The sequence below is a fragment of the Dendrobates tinctorius genome, unplaced genomic scaffold (genome assembly GCF_039654945.1).
Source record: "Dendrobates tinctorius isolate UK_male_01 unplaced genomic scaffold, ASM3965494v1 ptg000068l, whole genome shotgun sequence".
Taxonomy (NCBI): domain Eukaryota; kingdom Metazoa; phylum Chordata; class Amphibia; order Anura; family Dendrobatidae; genus Dendrobates; species Dendrobates tinctorius.
This window is the reverse complement of record NW_027361736.1, coordinates 10,851,193-10,870,037: the sequence shown is the minus strand read 5'-3', so window position 1 is coordinate 10,870,037 and position 18,845 is coordinate 10,851,193.

Sequence of the window (18,845 nt, the reverse complement as noted above, 5' to 3'; positions counted from 1 at the left end):
GGTGTATCAGTGGTGTTGGTTGTTGGGCTGCCTTCTAAGGCTTCCTGACATTCCTGCATTGCTGTTTACCCACTGCTCCGCAAACTGCTTTTTTAAAAGCAATCACAATTTTTTTTTTTGTCCTGCTGAGAAGAAAAAAAAACTGCTTCTGCTGCTAGCGATTTTGCCTGTACAACACACCAGTCACTGTGCAGTACAAGGGGAGGCTATATAGTAGGGTATCAGTGGTGTTGGTTGTTGGGCTGCCTTCTAAGGCTTCCTGACATTCCTGCATTGCTGTTTACCCACTGCTCCGCAAACTGCTTTTTTAAAAGCAATCACAATTTTTTTTTTTGTCCTGCTGAGAAGAAGAAAAAAAAACTGCTTCTGCTGCTAGCGATTTTGCCTGTACAAAACACCAGTCACTGTGCAGTGCAAGGGGAGGCAATATAGTGGTGTATCAGTGGTGTTGGTTGTTGGGCTGCCTTCTAAGGCTTCCTGACATTCCTGCATTGCTGTTTACCCACTGCTCCGCAAACTGCTTTTTTAAAAGCAATCACAATTTTTTTTTTGCCCTGCTGAGGTACTGAGCGTGCATTTTTTCACACCATACAGCGGTGTACGCTCCTCACACAGTACCGTGTAACGGCTGTTATCACAGCCACAGTGAAGCTATCAGTGAGTCACTCTGTGAGAATAAGTCGAGGACATGTTCCGTTCTTACAGACCTGCACTCTAGGGAGATTCCAATTCTGCCCAATTCTACATACACCTTGTAGTTTGTGATACACTAGCCAATTTCTGCCTGTGACATAGCGCTCAGATATTCAGTGGGCCTCACACAATCCATAAGTGTCCAGTGTCCACAAGTGTGTGCAGAAATTCAAAATCTCCTTTATCCTCTAGTCACTTTGGTCACAGCTCTGCCATCGAGCCTGTGACAGAGCGCTCAGATGCTTGTCAGTGGGCCTCACACAATCCATAAGTGTCCAGTGTCCACAAGTGTGTGCAGAAATTCAAAATCTCCCTTATCCTCTAGTCACTTTGGTCACAGCTCTGCCATCGAGCCTGTGACAGAGCGCTCAGATACTAGTCAGTGGGCCTCACACAATCTATAAGTGTCCACAAGTGTGTGCAGAAATTCAAAATCTCCCTTATCCTCTAGTCACTTTGGTCACAGCTCTGCCATCGAGCCTGTGACAGAGCGCTCAGATACTAGTCAGTGGGCCTCACACAATCCATAAGTGTCCACAAGTGTGTGCAGAAATTCAAAATCTCCCTTATCCTCTAGTCACTTTGGTCACAGCTCTGCCATCGAGCCTGTGACAGAGCGCTCAGATACTAGTCAGTGGGCCTCACACAATCCATAAGTGTCCACAAGTGTGTGCAGAAATTCAAAATCTCCCTTATCCTCTAGTCACTTTGGTCACAGCTCTGCCATCGAGCCTGTGACAGAGAGCTCAGATACTAGTCAGTGGGCCTCACACAATCCATAAGTGTCCACAAGTGTGTGCAGAAATTCAAAATCTCACTTATCCTCTAGTCACTTTGGTCACAGCTCTGCCATCGAGCCTGTGACAGAGCGCTCAGATACTAGTCAGTGGGCCTCACACAATCCATAAGTGTCCACAAGTGTGTGCAGAAATTCAAAATCTCCCTTATCCTCTAGTCACTTTGGTCACAGCTCTGCCATCGAGCCTGTGACAGAGCGCTCAGATACTAGTCAGTGGGCCTCACACAATCCATAAGTGTCCACAAGTGTGTGCAGAAATTCAAAATCTCCCTTATCCTCTAGTCACTTTGGTCACAGCTCTGCCATCGAGCCTGTGACAGAGCGCTCAGATGCTTGTCAGTGGGCCTCACACAATCCATAAGTGTCCACAAGTGTGTGCAGAAATTCAAAATCTCCCTTATCCTCTAGTCACTTTGGTCACAGCTCTGCTATCGAGCATGTGACAGAGCGCTCAGATACTAGTCAGTGGGCCTCACACAATCCATAAGTGTCCACAAGTGTGTGCAGAAATTCAAAATCTCCCTTATCCTCTAGTCACTTTGGTCACAGCTCTGCCATCGAGCCTGTGACAGAGCGCTCAGATACTAGTCAGTGGGCCTCACACAATACATAAGTGTCCACAAGTGTGTGCAGAAATTCAAAATCTCCCTTATCCTCTAGTCACTTTGGTCACAGTTCTGCCATCGAGCCTGTGACAGAGCGCTCAGATACTAGTCAGTGGGCCTCACACAATCCATAAGTGTCCACAAGTGTGTGCAGAAATTCAAAATCTCCCTTATCCTCTAGTCACTTTGGTCACAGCTCTGCCATCAAGCCTGTGACAGAGCGCTCAGATACTAGTCAGTGGGCCTCACACAATCCATAAGTGTCCACAAGTGTGTGCAGAAATTCAAAATCTCCCTTATCCTCTAGTCACTTTGGTCACAGCTCTGCCATCGAGCCTGTGACAGAGCGCTCAGATACTAGTCAGTGGGCCTCACACAATCCATAAGTGTCCACAAGTGTGTGCAGAAATTCAAAATCTCCCTTATCCTCTAGTCACTTTGGTCACAGCTCTGCCATCGAGCCTGTGACAGAGCGCTCAGATACTAGTCAGTGGGCCTCACACAATCCATAAGTGTACACAAGTGTGTGCAGAAATTCAAAATCTCCCTTATCCTCTAGTCACTTTGGTCACAGCTCTGCCATCGAGCCTGTGACAGAGCGCTCAGATACTAGTCAGTGGGCCTCACACAATCCATAAGTGTCCACAAGTGTGTGCAGAAATTCAAAATCTCCCTTATCCTCTAGTCACTTTGGTCACAGCTCTGCCATCGAGCCTGTGACAGAGCGCTCAGATACTAGTCAGTGGGCCTCACACAATCCATAAGTGTCCACAAGTGTGTGCAGAAATTCAAAATCTCCCTTATCCTCTAGTCACTTTGGTCACAGCTCTGCCATCGAGCCTGTGACAGAGCGCTCAGATACTAGTCAGTGGGCCTCACACAATCCATAAGTGTCCACAAGTGTGTGCAGAAATTCAAAATCTCCCTTATCCTCTAGTCACTTTGGTCACAGCTCTGCCATCGAGCCTGTGACAGAGCGCTCAGATACTAGTCAGTGGGCCTCACACAATCCATAAGTGTCCACAAGTGTGTGCAGAAATTCAAAATCTCCCTTATCCTCTAGTCACTTTGGTCACAGCTCTGCCATCGAGCCTGTGACAGAGCGCTCAGATACTAGTCAGTGGGCCTCACACAATCCATAAGTGTCCACAAGTGTGTGCAGAAATTCAAAATCTCCCTTATCCTCTAGTCACTTTGGTCACAGCTCTGCCATCGAGCCTGTGACAGAGCGCTCAGATACTAGTCAGTGGGCCTCACACAATCCATAAGTGTCCACAAGTGTGTGCAGAAATTCAAAATCTCCCTTATGCTCTAGTCACTTTGGTCACAGCTCTGCCATCGAGCCTGTGACAGAGCGCTCAGATACTAGTCAGTGGGCCTCACACAATCCATAAGTGTCCACAAGTGTGTGCAGAAATTCAAAATCTCCCTTATCCTCTAGTCACTTTGGTCACAGCTCTGCCATCGAGCAGGATTGAAATTTTTGATGGTTTTTTACTCCTCTCAACAGCCCAAACAAGTTTCTAAAAGGATGAGTTTGCAACTACTTTACTTTTGGAGAAAATTCAAAACATTCATTATTCAATAGGGCCCAAACTATCAAAAACCAGCGGTTTGAATGAACACACATTTCTTGGTAGAATCATGCAGGACTGAAATTTTTGATGTTTTTCTACTCCTCTCATGAGCCCAAACAAGTCTCTAAAAGCATGCGTTTGCAACTACTTTACTTTTGGAGAAAATTCAAAACATTCATTATTCAATAGAGCCCAATAGCAAAAACCAGCGTTTTGAATGAAGAATCACATTTCTTGGTAGAATCATGCAGGATTACAATTTTTGATGGTTTTTTACTCCTCTCAACAGCCCAAACAAGTTTCTAAAAGGATGAGTTTGCAACTACTTTACTTTTGGAGAAAATTCAAAACATTCATTATTCAATAGGGCCCAAACTATCAAAAACCAACAGTTTCAATGAACACACATTTCTTGGTAGAATCATGCAGGACTGAAATTTTTGATGTTTTTCTACTCCTCTCATGAGCCCAAACAAGTCTCTAAAAGCATGAGTTTGCAACTACTTTACTTTTGGAGAAAATTCAAAACATTCATTATTCAATAGGGCCCAAAATATCAAAAACCAGCGGTTTGAATGAACACACATTTCTTGGTAGAATCGTGCAGGACTGAAATTTTGGATTTTTTTCTACTCCTCTCATGAGCCCAAACAAGTCTCTAAAAGGATGAGTTTGCAACTACTTTACTTTTGGAGAAAATTCAAAACATTCATTATTCAATATAGCCCAATAGCAAAAACCAGCGTTTTGAATGAATAATCACATTTCTTGGTAGAATCATGCAGGATTGAAATTTTTGATGGTTTTTTACTCCTCTCAACAGCCCAAACAAGTTTCTAAAAGGATGAGTTTGCAACTACTTTACTTTTGGAGAAAATTCAAAACATTCATTATTCAATAGGGCCCAAACTATCAAAAACCAGCGGTTTCAATGAACACACATTTCTTGGTAGAATCATGCAGGACTGAAATTTTTGATGTTTTTCTACTCCTCTCATGAGCCCAAACAAGTCTCTAAAAGCATGAGTTTGCAACTACTTTACTTTTGGAGAAAATTCAAAACATTCATTATTCAATAGAGCCCAATAGCAAAAATCAGGTTTTGAATGAAGAATCACATTTCTTGGTAAAATCATGCAGGATTGAAATTTTTGATGGTTTTTTACTCCTCTCAACAGCCCAAACAAGTTTCTAAAAGGATGAGTTTGCAACTACTTTACTTTTGGAGAAAATTCAAAACATTCATTATTCAATGGGGCCCAAACTATCAAAAACCAGCGGTTTCAATGAACACACATTTCTTGGTAGAATCATGCAGGACTGAAATTTTTGATGTTTTTCTACTCCTCTCATGAGCCCAAACAAGTCTCTAAAAGCATGAGTTTGCAACTACTTTACTTTTGGAGAAAATTCAAAACATTCACTATTCAATAGAGCCCAATAGCAAAAATCAGGTTTTGAATGAAGAATCACATTTCTTGGTAAAATCATGCAGGATTGAAATTTTTGATGGTTTTTTACTCCTCTCAACAGCCCAAACAAGTTTCTAAAAGGATGAGTTTGCAACTACTTTACTTTTGGAGAAAATTCAAAACATTCATTATTCAATAGGGCCCAAACTATCAAAAACCAGCGGTTTCAATGAACACACATTTCTTGGTAGAATCATGCAGGACTGAAATTTTTGATGTTTTTCTACTCCTCTCATGAGCCCAAACAAGTCTCTAAAAGCATGAGTTTGCAACTACTTTACTTTTGGAGAAAATTCAAAACATTCATTATTCAATAGAGCCCAATAGCAAAAATCAGGTTTTGAATGAAGAATCACATTTCTTGGTAGAATCATGCAGGATTGAAATTTTTGATGGTTTTTTTACTCCTCTCAACAGCCCAAACAAGTTTCTAAAAGGATGAGTTTGCAACTACTTTACTTTTGGAGAAAATTCAAAACATTCATTATTCAATATGGCCCAAAATATCAAAAACCAGCGGTTTGAATGAACACACATTTCTTGGTAGAATCGTGCAGGACTGAAATTTTTGATGTTTTTCTACTCCTCTCATGAGCCCAAACAAGTCTCTAAAAGGATGAGTTTGCAACTACTTTACTTTTGGAGAAAATTCAAAACATTCATTATTCAATAGAGCCCAATAGCAAAAATCAGGTTTTGAATGAAGAATCACATTTCTTGGTAAAATCATGCAGGATTGAAATTTTTGATGGTTTTTTACTCCTCTCAACAGCCCAAACAAGTTTCTAAAAGGATGAGTTTGCAACTACTTTACTTTTGGAGAAAATTCAAAACATTCATTATTCAATAGGGCCCAAACTATCAAAAACCAGCGGTTTGAATGAACACACATTTCTTGGTAGAATCATGCAGGACTGAAATTTTTGATGTTTTTCTACTCCTCTCATGAGCCCAAACAAGTCTCTAAAAGCATGAGTTTGCAACTACTTTACTTTTGGAGAAAATTCAAAACATTCATTATTCAATAGGGCCCAAACTATCAAAAACCAGCGGTTTCAATGAACACACATTTCTTGGTAGAATCATGCAGGACTGAAATTTTTGATGTTTTTCTACTCCTCTCATGAGCCCAAACAAGTCTCTAAAAGCATGAGTTTGCAACTACTTTACTTTTGGAGAAAATTCAAAACATTCACTATTCAATAGAGCCCAATAGCAAAAATCAGGTTTTGAATGAAGAATCACATTTCTTGGTAAAATCATGCAGGATTGAAATTTTTGATGGTTTTTTACTCCTCTCAACAGCCCAAACAAGTTTCTAAAAGGATGAGTTTGCAACTACTTTACTTTTGGAGAAAATTCAAAACATTCATTATTCAATAGGGCCCAAACTATCAAAAACCAGCGGTTTGAATGAACACACATTTCTTGGTAGAGTCATGCAGAACTGAAATTTTTGATGTTTTTCTACTCCTCTCATGAGCCCAAACAAGTCTCTAAAAGCATGAGTTTGCAACTACTTTACTTTTGGAGAAAATTCAAAACATTCATTATTCAATAGAGCCCAATAGCAAAAACCAGCGTTTTGAATGAAGAATCACATTTCTTGGTAGAATCATGCAGGATTACAATTTTTGATGGTTTTTTACTCCTCTCAGCAGCCCAAACAAGTTTCTAAAAGGATGAGTTTGCAACTACTTTACTTTTGGAGAAAATTCAAAACATTCATTATTCAATAGGGCCCAAACTATCAAAAACCAACGGTTTCAATGAACACACATTTCTTGGTAGAATCATGCAGGACTGAAATTTTTGATGTTTTTCTACTCCTCTCATGAGCCCAAACAAGTCTCTAAAAGCATGAGTTTGCAACTACTTTACTTTTGGAGAAAATTCAAAACATTCATTATTCAATAGGGCCCAAAATATCAAAAACCAGCGGTTTGAATGAACACACATTTCTTGGTAGAATCGTGCAGGACTGAAATTTTGGATTTTTTTCTACTCCTCTCATGAGCCCAAACAAATCTCTAAAAGGATGAGTTTGCAACTACTTTACTTTTGGAGAAAATTCAAAACATTCATTATTCAATAGAGCCCAATAGCAAAAACCAGCGTTTTGAATGAATAATCACATTTCTTGGTAGAATCATGCAGGATTGAAATTTTTGATGGTTTTTTACTCCTCTCAACAGCCCAAACAAGTTTCTAAAAGGATGAGTTTGCAACTACTTTACTTTTGGAGAAAATTCAAAACATTCATTATTCAATAGGGCCCAAACTATCAAAAACCAGCGGTTTCAATGAACACACATTTCTTGGTAGAATCATGCAGGACTGAAATTTTTGATGTTTTTCTACTCCTCTCATGAGCCCAAACAAGTCTCTAAAAGCATGAGTTTGCAACTACTTTACTTTTGGAGAAAATTCAAAACATTCATTATTCAATAGAGCCCAATAGCAAAAATCAGGTTTTGAATGAAGAATCACATTTCTTGGTAAAATCATGCAGGATTGAAATTTTTGATGGTTTTTTACTCCTCTCAACAGCCCAAACAAGTTTCTAAAAGGATGAGTTTGCAACTACTTTACTTTTGGAGAAAATTCAAAACATTCATTATTCAATAGGGCCCAAACTATCAAAAACCAGCGGTTTCAATGAACACACATTTCTTGGTAGAATCATGCAGGACTGAAATTTTTGATGTTTTTCTACTCCTCTCATGAGCCCAAACAAGTCTCTAAAAGCATGAGTTTGCAACTACTTTACTTTTGGAGAAAATTCAAAACATTCACTATTCAATAGAGCCCAATAGCAAAAATCAGGTTTTGAATGAAGAATCACATTTCTTGGTAAAATCATGCAGGATTGAAATTTTTGATGGTTTTTTACTCCTCTCAACAGCCCAAACAAGTTTCTAAAAGGATGAGTTTGCAACTACTTTACTTTTGGAGAAAATTCAAAACATTCATTATTCAATAGGGCCCAAACTATCAAAAACCAGCGGTTTCAATGAACACACATTTCTTGGTAGAATCATGCAGGACTGAAATTTTTGATGTTTTTCTACTCCTCTCATGAGCCCAAACAAGTCTCTAAAAGCATGAGTTTGCAACTACTTTACTTTTGGAGAAAATTCAAAACATTCATTATTCAATAGAGCCCAATAGCAAAAATCAGGTTTTGAATGAAGAATCACATTTCTTGGTAGAATCATGCAGGATTGAAATTTTTGATGGTTTTTTACTCCTCTCAACAGCCCAAACAAGTTTCTAAAAGGATGAGTTTGCAACTACTTTACTTTTGGAGAAAATTCAAAACATTCATTATTCAATATGGCCCAAAATATCAAAAACCAGCGGTTTGAATGAACACACATTTCTTGGTAGAATCGTGCAGGACTGAAATTTTTGATGTTTTTCTACTCCTCTCATGAGCCCAAACAAGTCTCTAAAAGGATGAGTTTGCAACTACTTTACTTTTGGAGAAAATTCAAAACATTCATTATTCAATAGAGCCCAATAGCAAAAATCAGGTTTTGAATGAAGAATCACATTTCTTGGTAAAATCATGCAGGATTGAAATTTTTGATGGTTTTTTACTCCTCTCAACAGCCCAAACAAGTTTCTAAAAGGATGAGTTTGCAACTACTTTACTTTTGGAGAAAATTCAAAACATTCATTATTCAATAGGGCCCAAACTATCAAAAACCAGCGGTTTGAATGAACACACATTTCTTGGTAGAATCATGCAGGACTGAAATTTTTGATGTTTTTCTACTCCTCTCATGAGCCCAAACAAGTCTCTAAAAGCATGAGTTTGCAACTACTTTACTTTTGGAGAAAATTCAAAACATTCACTTTTCACTAGAGCCCAATAGCAAAAATCAGGTTTTGAATGAAGAATCACATTTCTTGGTAGAATCATGCTGCATTGAACTTTTTGATGGTTTTTTACTCCTCTCAACAGCCCAAACAAGTTTCTAAAAGGATGAGTTTGCAACTACTTTACTTTTGGAGAAAATTCAAAACATTCATTATTCAATAGGGCCCAAACTATCAAAAACCAGCGGTTTCAATGAACACACATTTCTTGGTAGAATCATGCAGGACTGAAATTTTTGATGTATTTCTACTCCTCTCATGAGCCCAAACAAGTCTCTAAAAGCATGAATTTGCAACTACTTTACTTTTGGAGAAAATTCAAAACATTCATTATTCAATAGAGCCCAATAGCAAAAATCAGGTTTTGAATGAAGAATCACATTTCTTGGTAAAATCATGCAGGATTGAAATTTTTGATGGTTTTTTACTCCTCTCAACAGCCCAAACAAGTTTCTAAAAGGATGAGTTTGCAACTACTTTACTTTTGGAGAAAATTCAAAACATTCATTATTCAATAGGGCCCAAACTATCAAAAACCAGCGGTTTCAATGAACACACATTTCTTGGTAGAATCATGCAGGAGTGAAATTTTTGATGTTTTTCTACTCCTCTCATGAGCCCAAACAAGACTCTAAAAGCATGAGTTTGCAACTACTTTACTTTTGGAGAAAATTCAAAACATTCATTATTCAATAGAGCCCAATAGCAAAAATCAGGTTTTGAATGAAGAATCACATTTCTTGGTAAAATCATGCAGGATTGAAATTTTTGATGGTTTTTTACTCCTCTCAACAGCCCAAACAAGTTTCTAAAAGGATGAGTTTGCAACTACTTTACTTTTGGAGAAAATTCAAAACATTCATTATTCAATAGGGCCCAAACTATCAAAAACCAGCGGTTTCAATGAACACACATTTCTTGGTAGAATCATGCAGGACTGAAATTTTTGATGTTTTTCTACTCCTCTCATGAGCCCAAACAAGTCTCTAAAAGCATGAGTTTGCAACTACTTTACTTTTGGAGAAAATTCAAAACATTCACTATTCAATAGAGCCCAATAGCAAAAATCAGGTTTTGAATGAAGAATCACATTTCTTGGTAAAATCATGCAGGATTGAAATTTTTGATGGTTTTTTACTCCTCTCAACAGCCCAAACAAGTTTCTAAAAGGATGAGTTTGCAACTACTTTACTTTTGGAGAAAATTCAAAACATTCATTATTCAATAGGGCCCAAACTATCAAAAACCAGCGGTTTGAATGAACACACATTTCTTGGTAGAATCATGCAGGACTGAAATTTTTGATGTTTTTCTACTCCTCTCATGAGCCCAAACAAGTCTCTAAAAGCATGAGTTTGCAACTACTTTACTTTTGGAGAAAATTCAAAACATTCACTATTCAATAGAGCCCAATAGCAAAAATCAGGTTTTGAATGAAGAATCACATTTCTTGGTAAAATCATGCAGGATTGAAATTTTTGATGGTTTTTTACTCCTCTCAACAGCCCAAACAAGTTTCTAAAAGGATGAGTTTGCAACTACTTTACTTTTGGAGAAAATTCAAAACATTCATTATTCAATAGGGCCCAAACTATCAAAAACCAGCGGTTTCAATGAACACACATTTCTTGGTAGAATCATGCAGGACTGAAATTTTTGATGTTTTTCTACTCCTCTCATGAGCCCAAACAAGTCTCTAAAAGCATGAGTTTGCAACTACTTTACTTTTGGAGAAAATTCAAAACATTCACTATTCAATAGAGCCCAATAGCAAAAATCAGGTTTTGAATGAAGAATCACATTTCTTGGTAAAATCATGCAGGATTGAAATTTTTGATGGTTTTTTACTCCTCTCAACAGCCCAAACAAGTTTCTAAAAGGATGAGTTTGCAACTACTTTACTTTTGGAGAAAATTCAAAACATTCATTATTCAATAGGGCCCAAACTATCAAAAACCAGCGGTTTCAATGAACACACATTTCTTGGTAGAATCATGCAGGACTGAAATTTTTGATGTTTTTCTACTCCTCTCATGAGCCCAAACAAGTCTCTAAAAGCATGAGTTTGCAACTACTTTACTTTTGGAGAAAATTCAAAACATTCATTATTCAATAGAGCCCAATAGCAAAAATCAGGTTTTGAATGAAGAATCACATTTCTTGGTAGAATCATGCAGGATTGAAATTTTTGATGGTTTTTTACTCCTCTCAACAGCCCAAACAAGTTTCTAAAAGGATGAGTTTGCAACTACTTTACTTTTGGAGAAAATTCAAAACATTCATTATTCAATATGGCCCAAAATATCAACAACCAGCGGTTTGAATGAACACACATTTCTTGGTAGAATCGTGCAGGACTGAAATTTTTGATGTTTTTCTACTCCTCTCATGAGCCCAAACAAGTCTCTAAAAGGATGAGTTTGCAACTACTTTACCTTTGGAGAAAATTCAAAACATTCATTATTCAATAGAGCCCAATAGCAAAAACCAGCGTTTTGAATGAAGAATCACATTTCTTGGTAGAATCATGCAGGATTGAAATTTTTGATGGTTTTTTACTCCTCTCAACAGCCCAAACAAGTTTCTAAAAGGATGAGTTTGCAACTACTTTACTTTTGGAGAAATTCAAAACATTCATTATTCAATAGGGCCCAAACTATCAAAAACCAGCGGTTTCAATGAACACACATTTCTTGATAGAATCATGCAGGACTGAAATTTTTGATGTTTTTCTACTCCTCTCATGAGCCCAAACAAGTCTCTAAAAGCATGAGTTTGCAACTACTTTACTCTTGGAGAAAATTCAAAACATTCATTATTCAATAGAGCCCAATAGCAAAAATCAGGTTTTGAATGAAGAATCACATTTCTTGGTAAAATCATGCAGGATTGAAATTTTTGATGGTTTTTTACTCCTCTCAACAGCCCAAACAAGTTTCTGAAAGGATGAGTTTGCAACTACTTTACTTTTGGAGAAAATTCAAAACATTCATTATTCAATAGGGCCCAAACTATCAAAAACCAGCGGTTTCAATGAACACACATTTCTTGGTAGAATCATGCAGGACTGAAATTTTTGATGTTTTTCTACTCCTCTCATGAGCCCAAACAAGTCTCTAAAAGCATGAGTTTGCAACTACTTTACTTTTGGAGAAAATTCAAAACATTCATTATTCAATAGAGCCCAATAGCAAAAATCAGGTTTTGAATGAAGAATCACATTTCTTGGTAGAATCATGCAGGATTGAAATTTTTGATGGTTTTTTACTCCTCTCAACAGCCCAAACAAGTTTCTAAAAGGATGAGTTTGCAACTACTTTACTTTTGGAGAAAATTCAAAACATTCATTATTCAATATGGCCCAAAATATCAAAAACCAGCGGTTTGAATGAACACACATTTCTTGGTAGAATCATGCAGGACTGAAATTTTTGATGTTTTTCTACTCCTCTCATGAGCCCAAACAAGTCTCTAAAAGGATGAGTTTGCAACTACTTTACCTTTGGAGAAAATTCAAAACATTCATTATTCAATAGAGCCCAATAGCAAAAACCAGCGTTTTGAATGAAGAATCACATTTCTTGGTAGAATCATGCAGGATTGAAATTTTTGATGGTTTTTTACTCCTCTCAACAGCCCAAACAAGTTTCTAAAAGGATGAGTTTGCAACTACTTTACTTTTGGAGAAATTCAAAACATTCATTATTCAATAGGGCCCAAACTATCAAAAACCAGCGGTTTCAATGAACACACATTTCTTGGTAGAATCATGCAGGACTGAAATTTTTGATGTTTTTCTACTCCTCTCATGAGCCCAAACAAGTCTCTAAAAGCATGAGTTTGCAACTACTTTACTTTTGGAGAAAATTCAAAACATTCATTATTCAATAGAGCCCAATAGCAAAAATCAGGTTTTGAATGAAGAATCACATTTCTTGGTAAAATCATGCAGGATTGAAATTTTTGATGGTTTTTTACTCCTCTCAACAGCCCAAACAAGTTTCTAAAAGGATGAGTTTGCAACTACTTTACTTTTGGAGAAAATTCAAAACATTCATTATTCAATAGGGCCCAAACTATCAAAAACCAGCGGTTTCAATGAACACACATTTCTTGGTAGAATCATGCAGGACTGAAATTTTTGATGTTTTTCTACTCCTCTCATGAGCCCTAACAAGTCTCTAAAAGCATGAGTTTGCAACTACCTTACTTTTGGAGAAAATTCCAAACATTCACTATTCAATAGAGCCCAATAGCAAAAATCAGGTTTTGAATGAAGAATCACATTTCTTGGTAAAATCATGCAGGATTGAAATTTTTGATGGTTTTTTACTCCTCTCAACAGCCCAAACAAGTTTCTAAAAGGATGAGTTTGCAACTACTTTACTTTTGGAGAAAATTCAAAACATTCATTATTCAATAGGGCCCAAACTATCAAAAACCAGCGGTTTCAATGAACACACATTTCTTGGTAGAATCATGCAGGACTGAAATTTTTGATGTTTTTCTACTCCTCTCATGAGCCCAAACAAGTCTCTAAAAGCATGAGTTTGCAACTACTTTACTTTTGGAGAAAATTCAAAACATTCACTATTCAATAGAGCCCAATAGCAAAAATCAGGTTTTGAATGAAGAATCACATTTCTTGGTAAAATCATGCAGGATTGAAATTTTTGATGGTTTTTTACTCCTCTCAACAGCCCAAACAAGTTTCTAAAAGGATGAGTTTGCAACTACTTTACTTTTGGAGAAAATTCAAAACATTCATTATTCAATAGGGCCCAAACTATCAAAAACCAGCGGTTTGAATGAACACACATTTCTTGGTAGAATCATGCAGGACTGAAATTTTTGATGTTTTTCTACTCCTCTCATGAGCCCAAACAAGTCTCTAAAAGCATGAGTTTGCAACTACTTTACTTTTGGAGAAAATTCAAAACATTCACTATTCAATAGAGTCCAATAGCAAAAATCAGGTTTTGAATGAAGAATCACATTTCTTGGTAAAATCATGCAGGATTGAAATTTTTGATGGTTTTTTACTCCTCTCAACAGCCCAAACAAGTTTCTAAAAGGATGAGTTTGCAACTACTTTACTTTTGGAGAAAATTCAAAACATTCATTATTCAATAGGGCCCAAACTATCAAAAACCAGCGGTTTCAATGAACACACATTTCTTGGTAGAATCATGCAGGACTGAAATTTTTGATGTTTTTCTACTCCTCTCATGAGCCCAAACAAGTCTCTAAAAGCATGAGTTTGCAACTACTTTACTTTTGGAGAAAATTCAAAACATTCATTATTCAATAGAGCCCAATAGCAAAAATCAGGTTTTGAATGAAGAATCACATTTCTTGGTAGAATCATGCAGGATTGAAATTTTTGATGGTTTTTTACTCCTCTCAACAGCCCAAACAAGTTTCTAAAAGGATGAGTTTGCAACTACTTTACTTTTGGAGAAAATTCAAAACATTCATTATTCAATATGGCCCAAACTATCAAAAACCAGCGGTTTCAATGAACACACATTTCTTGGTAGAATCATGCAGGACTGAAATTTTTGATGTTTTTCTACTCCTCTCATGAGCCCAAACAAGTCTCTAAAAGCATGAGTTTGCAACTACTTTACTTTTGGAGAAAATTCAAAACATTCATTATTCAATAGAGCCCAATAGCAAAAATCAGGTTTTGAATGAAGAATCACATTTCTTGGTAAAATCATGCAGGATTGAAATTTTTGATGGTTTTTTACTCCTCTCAACAGCCCAAACAAGTTTCTAAAAGGATGAGTTTGCAACTACTTTACTTTTGGAGAAAATTCAAAACATTCATTATTCAATAGGGCCCAAACTATCAAAAACCAGCGGTTTGAATGAACACACATTTCTTGGTAGAATCATGCAGGACTGAAATTTTTGATGTTTTTCTATTCCTCTCATGAGCCCAAACAAGTCTCTAAAAGCATAAGTTTGCAACTACTTTACTTTTGGAGAAAATTCAAAACATTCACTTTTCACTAGAGCCCAATAGCAAAAATCAGGTTTTGAATGAAGAATCACATTTCTTGGTAGAATCATGCTGCATTGAAATTTTTGATGGTTTTTTACTCCTCTCAACAGCCCAAACAAGTTTCTAAAAGGATGAGTTTGCAACTACTTTACTTTTGGAGAAAATTCAAAACATTCATTATTCAATAGGGCCCAAACTATCAAAAACCAGCGGTTTCAATGAACACACATTTCTTGGTAGAATCATGCAGGACTGAAATTTTTGATGTTTTTCTACTCCTCTCATGAGCCCAAACAAGTCTCTAAAAGCATGAGTTTGCAACTACTTTACTTTTGGAGAAAATTCAAAACATTCATTATTCAATAGAGCCCAATAGCAAAAATCAGGTTTTGAATGAAGAATCACATTTCTTGGTAAAATCATGCAGGATTGAAATTTTTGATGGTTTTTTACTCCTCTCAACAGCCCAAACAAGTTTCTAAAAGAATGAGTTTGCAACTACTTTACTTTTGGAGAAAATTCAAAACATTCATTATTCAATAGGGCCCAAACTATCAAAAACCAGCGGTTTCAATGAACACACATTTCTTGGTAGAATCATGCAGGACTGAAATTTTTGATGTTTTTCTACTCCTCTCATGAGCCCAAACAAGACTCTAAAAGCATGAGTTTGCAACTACTTTACTTTTGGAGAAAATTCAAAACATTCATTATTTAATAGAGCCCAATAGCAAAAATCAGGTTTTGAATGAAGAATCACATTTCTTGGTAACATCATGCAGGATTGAAATTTTTGATGGTTTTTTACTCCTCTCAACAGCCCAAACAAGTTTCTAAAAGGATGAGTTTGCAACTACTTTACTTTTGGAGAAAATTCAAAACATTCATTATTCAATAGGGCCCAAACTATCAAAAACCAGCGGTTTGAATGAACACACATTTCTTGGTAGAATCATGCAGGACTGAAATTTTTGATGTTTTTCTACTCCTCTCATGAGCCCAAACAAGTCTCTAAAAGCATGAGTTTGCAACTACTTTACTTTTGGAGAAAATTCAAAACATTCATTATTCAATAGAGCCCAATAGCAAAAATCAGGTTTTGAATGAAGAATCACATTTCTTGGTAAAATCATGCAGGATTGAAATTTTTGATGGTTTTTTACTCCTCTCAACAGCCCAAACAAGTTTCTAAAAGGATGAGTTTGCAACTACTTTACTTTTGGAGAAAATTCAAAACATTCATTATTCAATAGGGCCCAAACTATCAAAAACCAGCGGTTTGAATGAACACACATTTCTTGGTAGAATCATGCAGGACTGAAATTTTTGATGTTTTTCTACTCCTCTCATGAGCCCAAACAAGTCTCTAAAAGCATAAGTTTGCAACTACTTTACTTTTGGAGAAAATTCAAAACATTCACTTTTCACTAGAGCCCAGTAGCAAAAATCAGGTTTTGAATGAAGAATCACATTTCTTGGTAGAATCATGCTGCATTGAAATTTTTGATGGTTTTTTACTCCTCTCAACAGCCCAAACAAGTTTCTAAAAGGATGAGTTTGCAACTACTTTACTTTTGGAGAAAATTCAAAACATTCATTATTCAATAGGGCCCAAACTATCAAAAACCAGCGGTTTCAATGAACACACATATCTTGGTAGAATCATGCAGGACTGAAATTTTTGATGTTTTTCTACTCCTCTCATGAGCCCAAACAAGTCTCTAAAAGCATGAGTTTGCAACTACTTTACTTTTGGAGAAAATTCAAAACATTCATTATTCAATAGAGCCCAATAGCAAAAATCAGGTTTTGAATGAAGAATCACATTTCTTGGTAAAATCATGCAGGATTGAAATTTTTGATGGTTTTTTACTCCTCTCAACAGCCCAAACAAGTTTCTAAAAGAATGAGTTTGCAACTACTTTACTTTTGGAGAAAATTCAAAACATTCATTATTCAATAGGGCCCAAACTATCAAAAACCAGCGGTTTCAATGAACACACATTTCTTGGTAGAATCATGCAGGACTGAAATTTTTGATGTTTTTCTACTCCTCTCATGAGCCCAAACAAGACTCTAAAAGCATGAGTTTGCAACTACTTTACTTTTGGAGAAAATTCAAAACATTCATTATTCAATAGAGCCCAATAGCAAAAATCAGGTTTTGAATGAAGAATCACATTTCTTGGTAACATCATGCAGGATTGAAATTTTTGATGGTTTTTTACTCCTCTCAACAGCCCAAACAAGTTTCTAAAAGGATGAGTTTGCAACTACTTTACTTTTGGAGAAAATTCAAAACATTCATTATTCAATAGGGCCCAAACTATCAAAAACCAGCGGTTTCAATGAACACACATTTCTTGGTAGAATCATGCAGGACTGAAATTTTTGATGTTTTTCTACTCTCATGAGCCCAAACAAGTCTCTAAAAGCATGAGTTTGCAACTACTTTACTTTTGGAGAAAATTCAAAACATTCACTATTCAATAGAGCCCAATAGCAAAAATCAGGTTTTGAATGAAGAATCACATTTCTTGGTAAAATCATGCAGGATTGAAATTTTTGATGGTTTTTTACTCCTCTCAACAGCCCAAACAAGTTTCTAAAAGGATGAGTTTGCAACTACTTTACTTTTGGAGAAAATTCAAAACATTCATTATTCAATAGGGCCCAAACTATCAAAAACCAGCGGTTTGAATGAACACACATTTCTTGGTAGAATCATGCAGGACTGAAATTTTTGATGTTTTTCTACTCCTCTCATGAGCCCAAACAAGTCTCTAAAAGCATGAGTTTGCAACTACTTTACTTTTGGAGAAAATTCAAAACATTCATTATTCAATAGAGCCCAATAGCAAAAATCAGGTTTTGAATGAAGAATCACATTTCTTGGTAGAATCGTGCAGGACTGAAATTTTTGATGTTTTTCTACTCCTCTCATGAGCCCAAACAAGTCTCTAAAAGGATGAGTTTGCAACTACTTTACTTTTGTAGAAAATTCAAAACATTCATTATTCAATAGGGTCCAAACTATCAAAAACCAGCGGTTTCAATGAACACATATTTCCTGGTAGAATCATGCAGGACTGAAATTTTTGATGTTTTTCTACTCCTCTCATGAGCCCAAACAAGTCTCTAAAAGCATGAGTTTGCAACTACTTTACTTTTGGAGAAAATTCAAAACATTCATTATTCAATAGAGCCCAATAGCAAAAATCAGGTTTTGAATGAAGAATCACATTTCTTGGTAAAATCATGCTGGATTGAAATTTTTGATGGTTTTTTACTCCTCTCAACAGCCCAAACAAGTTGCTAAAAGGATGAGTTTGCAACTACTTTACTTTTGGAGAAAATTCAAAACATTCATTATTCAATAGGGCCCAAACTATCAAAAACCAGCGGTTTGAATGAACACACATTTCTTGGTAGAATCATGCAGGACTGAAATTTTTGATGTTTTTCTACTCCTCTCATGAGCCCAAACAAGTCTCTAAAAGCATGAGTTTGCAACTACTTTACTTTTGGAGAAAATTCAAAACATTCACTTTTCACTAGAGCCCAATAGCAAAAATCAGGTTTTGAATGAAGAATCACATTTCTTGGTAGAATCATGCTGTATTGAAATTTTTGATGGTTTTTTACTCCTCTCAACAGCCCAAACAAGTTTCTAAAAGGATGAGTTTGCAACTACTTTACTTTTGGAGAAAATTCAAAACATTCATTATTCACTAGGGCCCAAACTATCAAAAACCAGCGGTTTCAATGAACACACATTTCTTGGTAGAATCATGCAGGACTGAA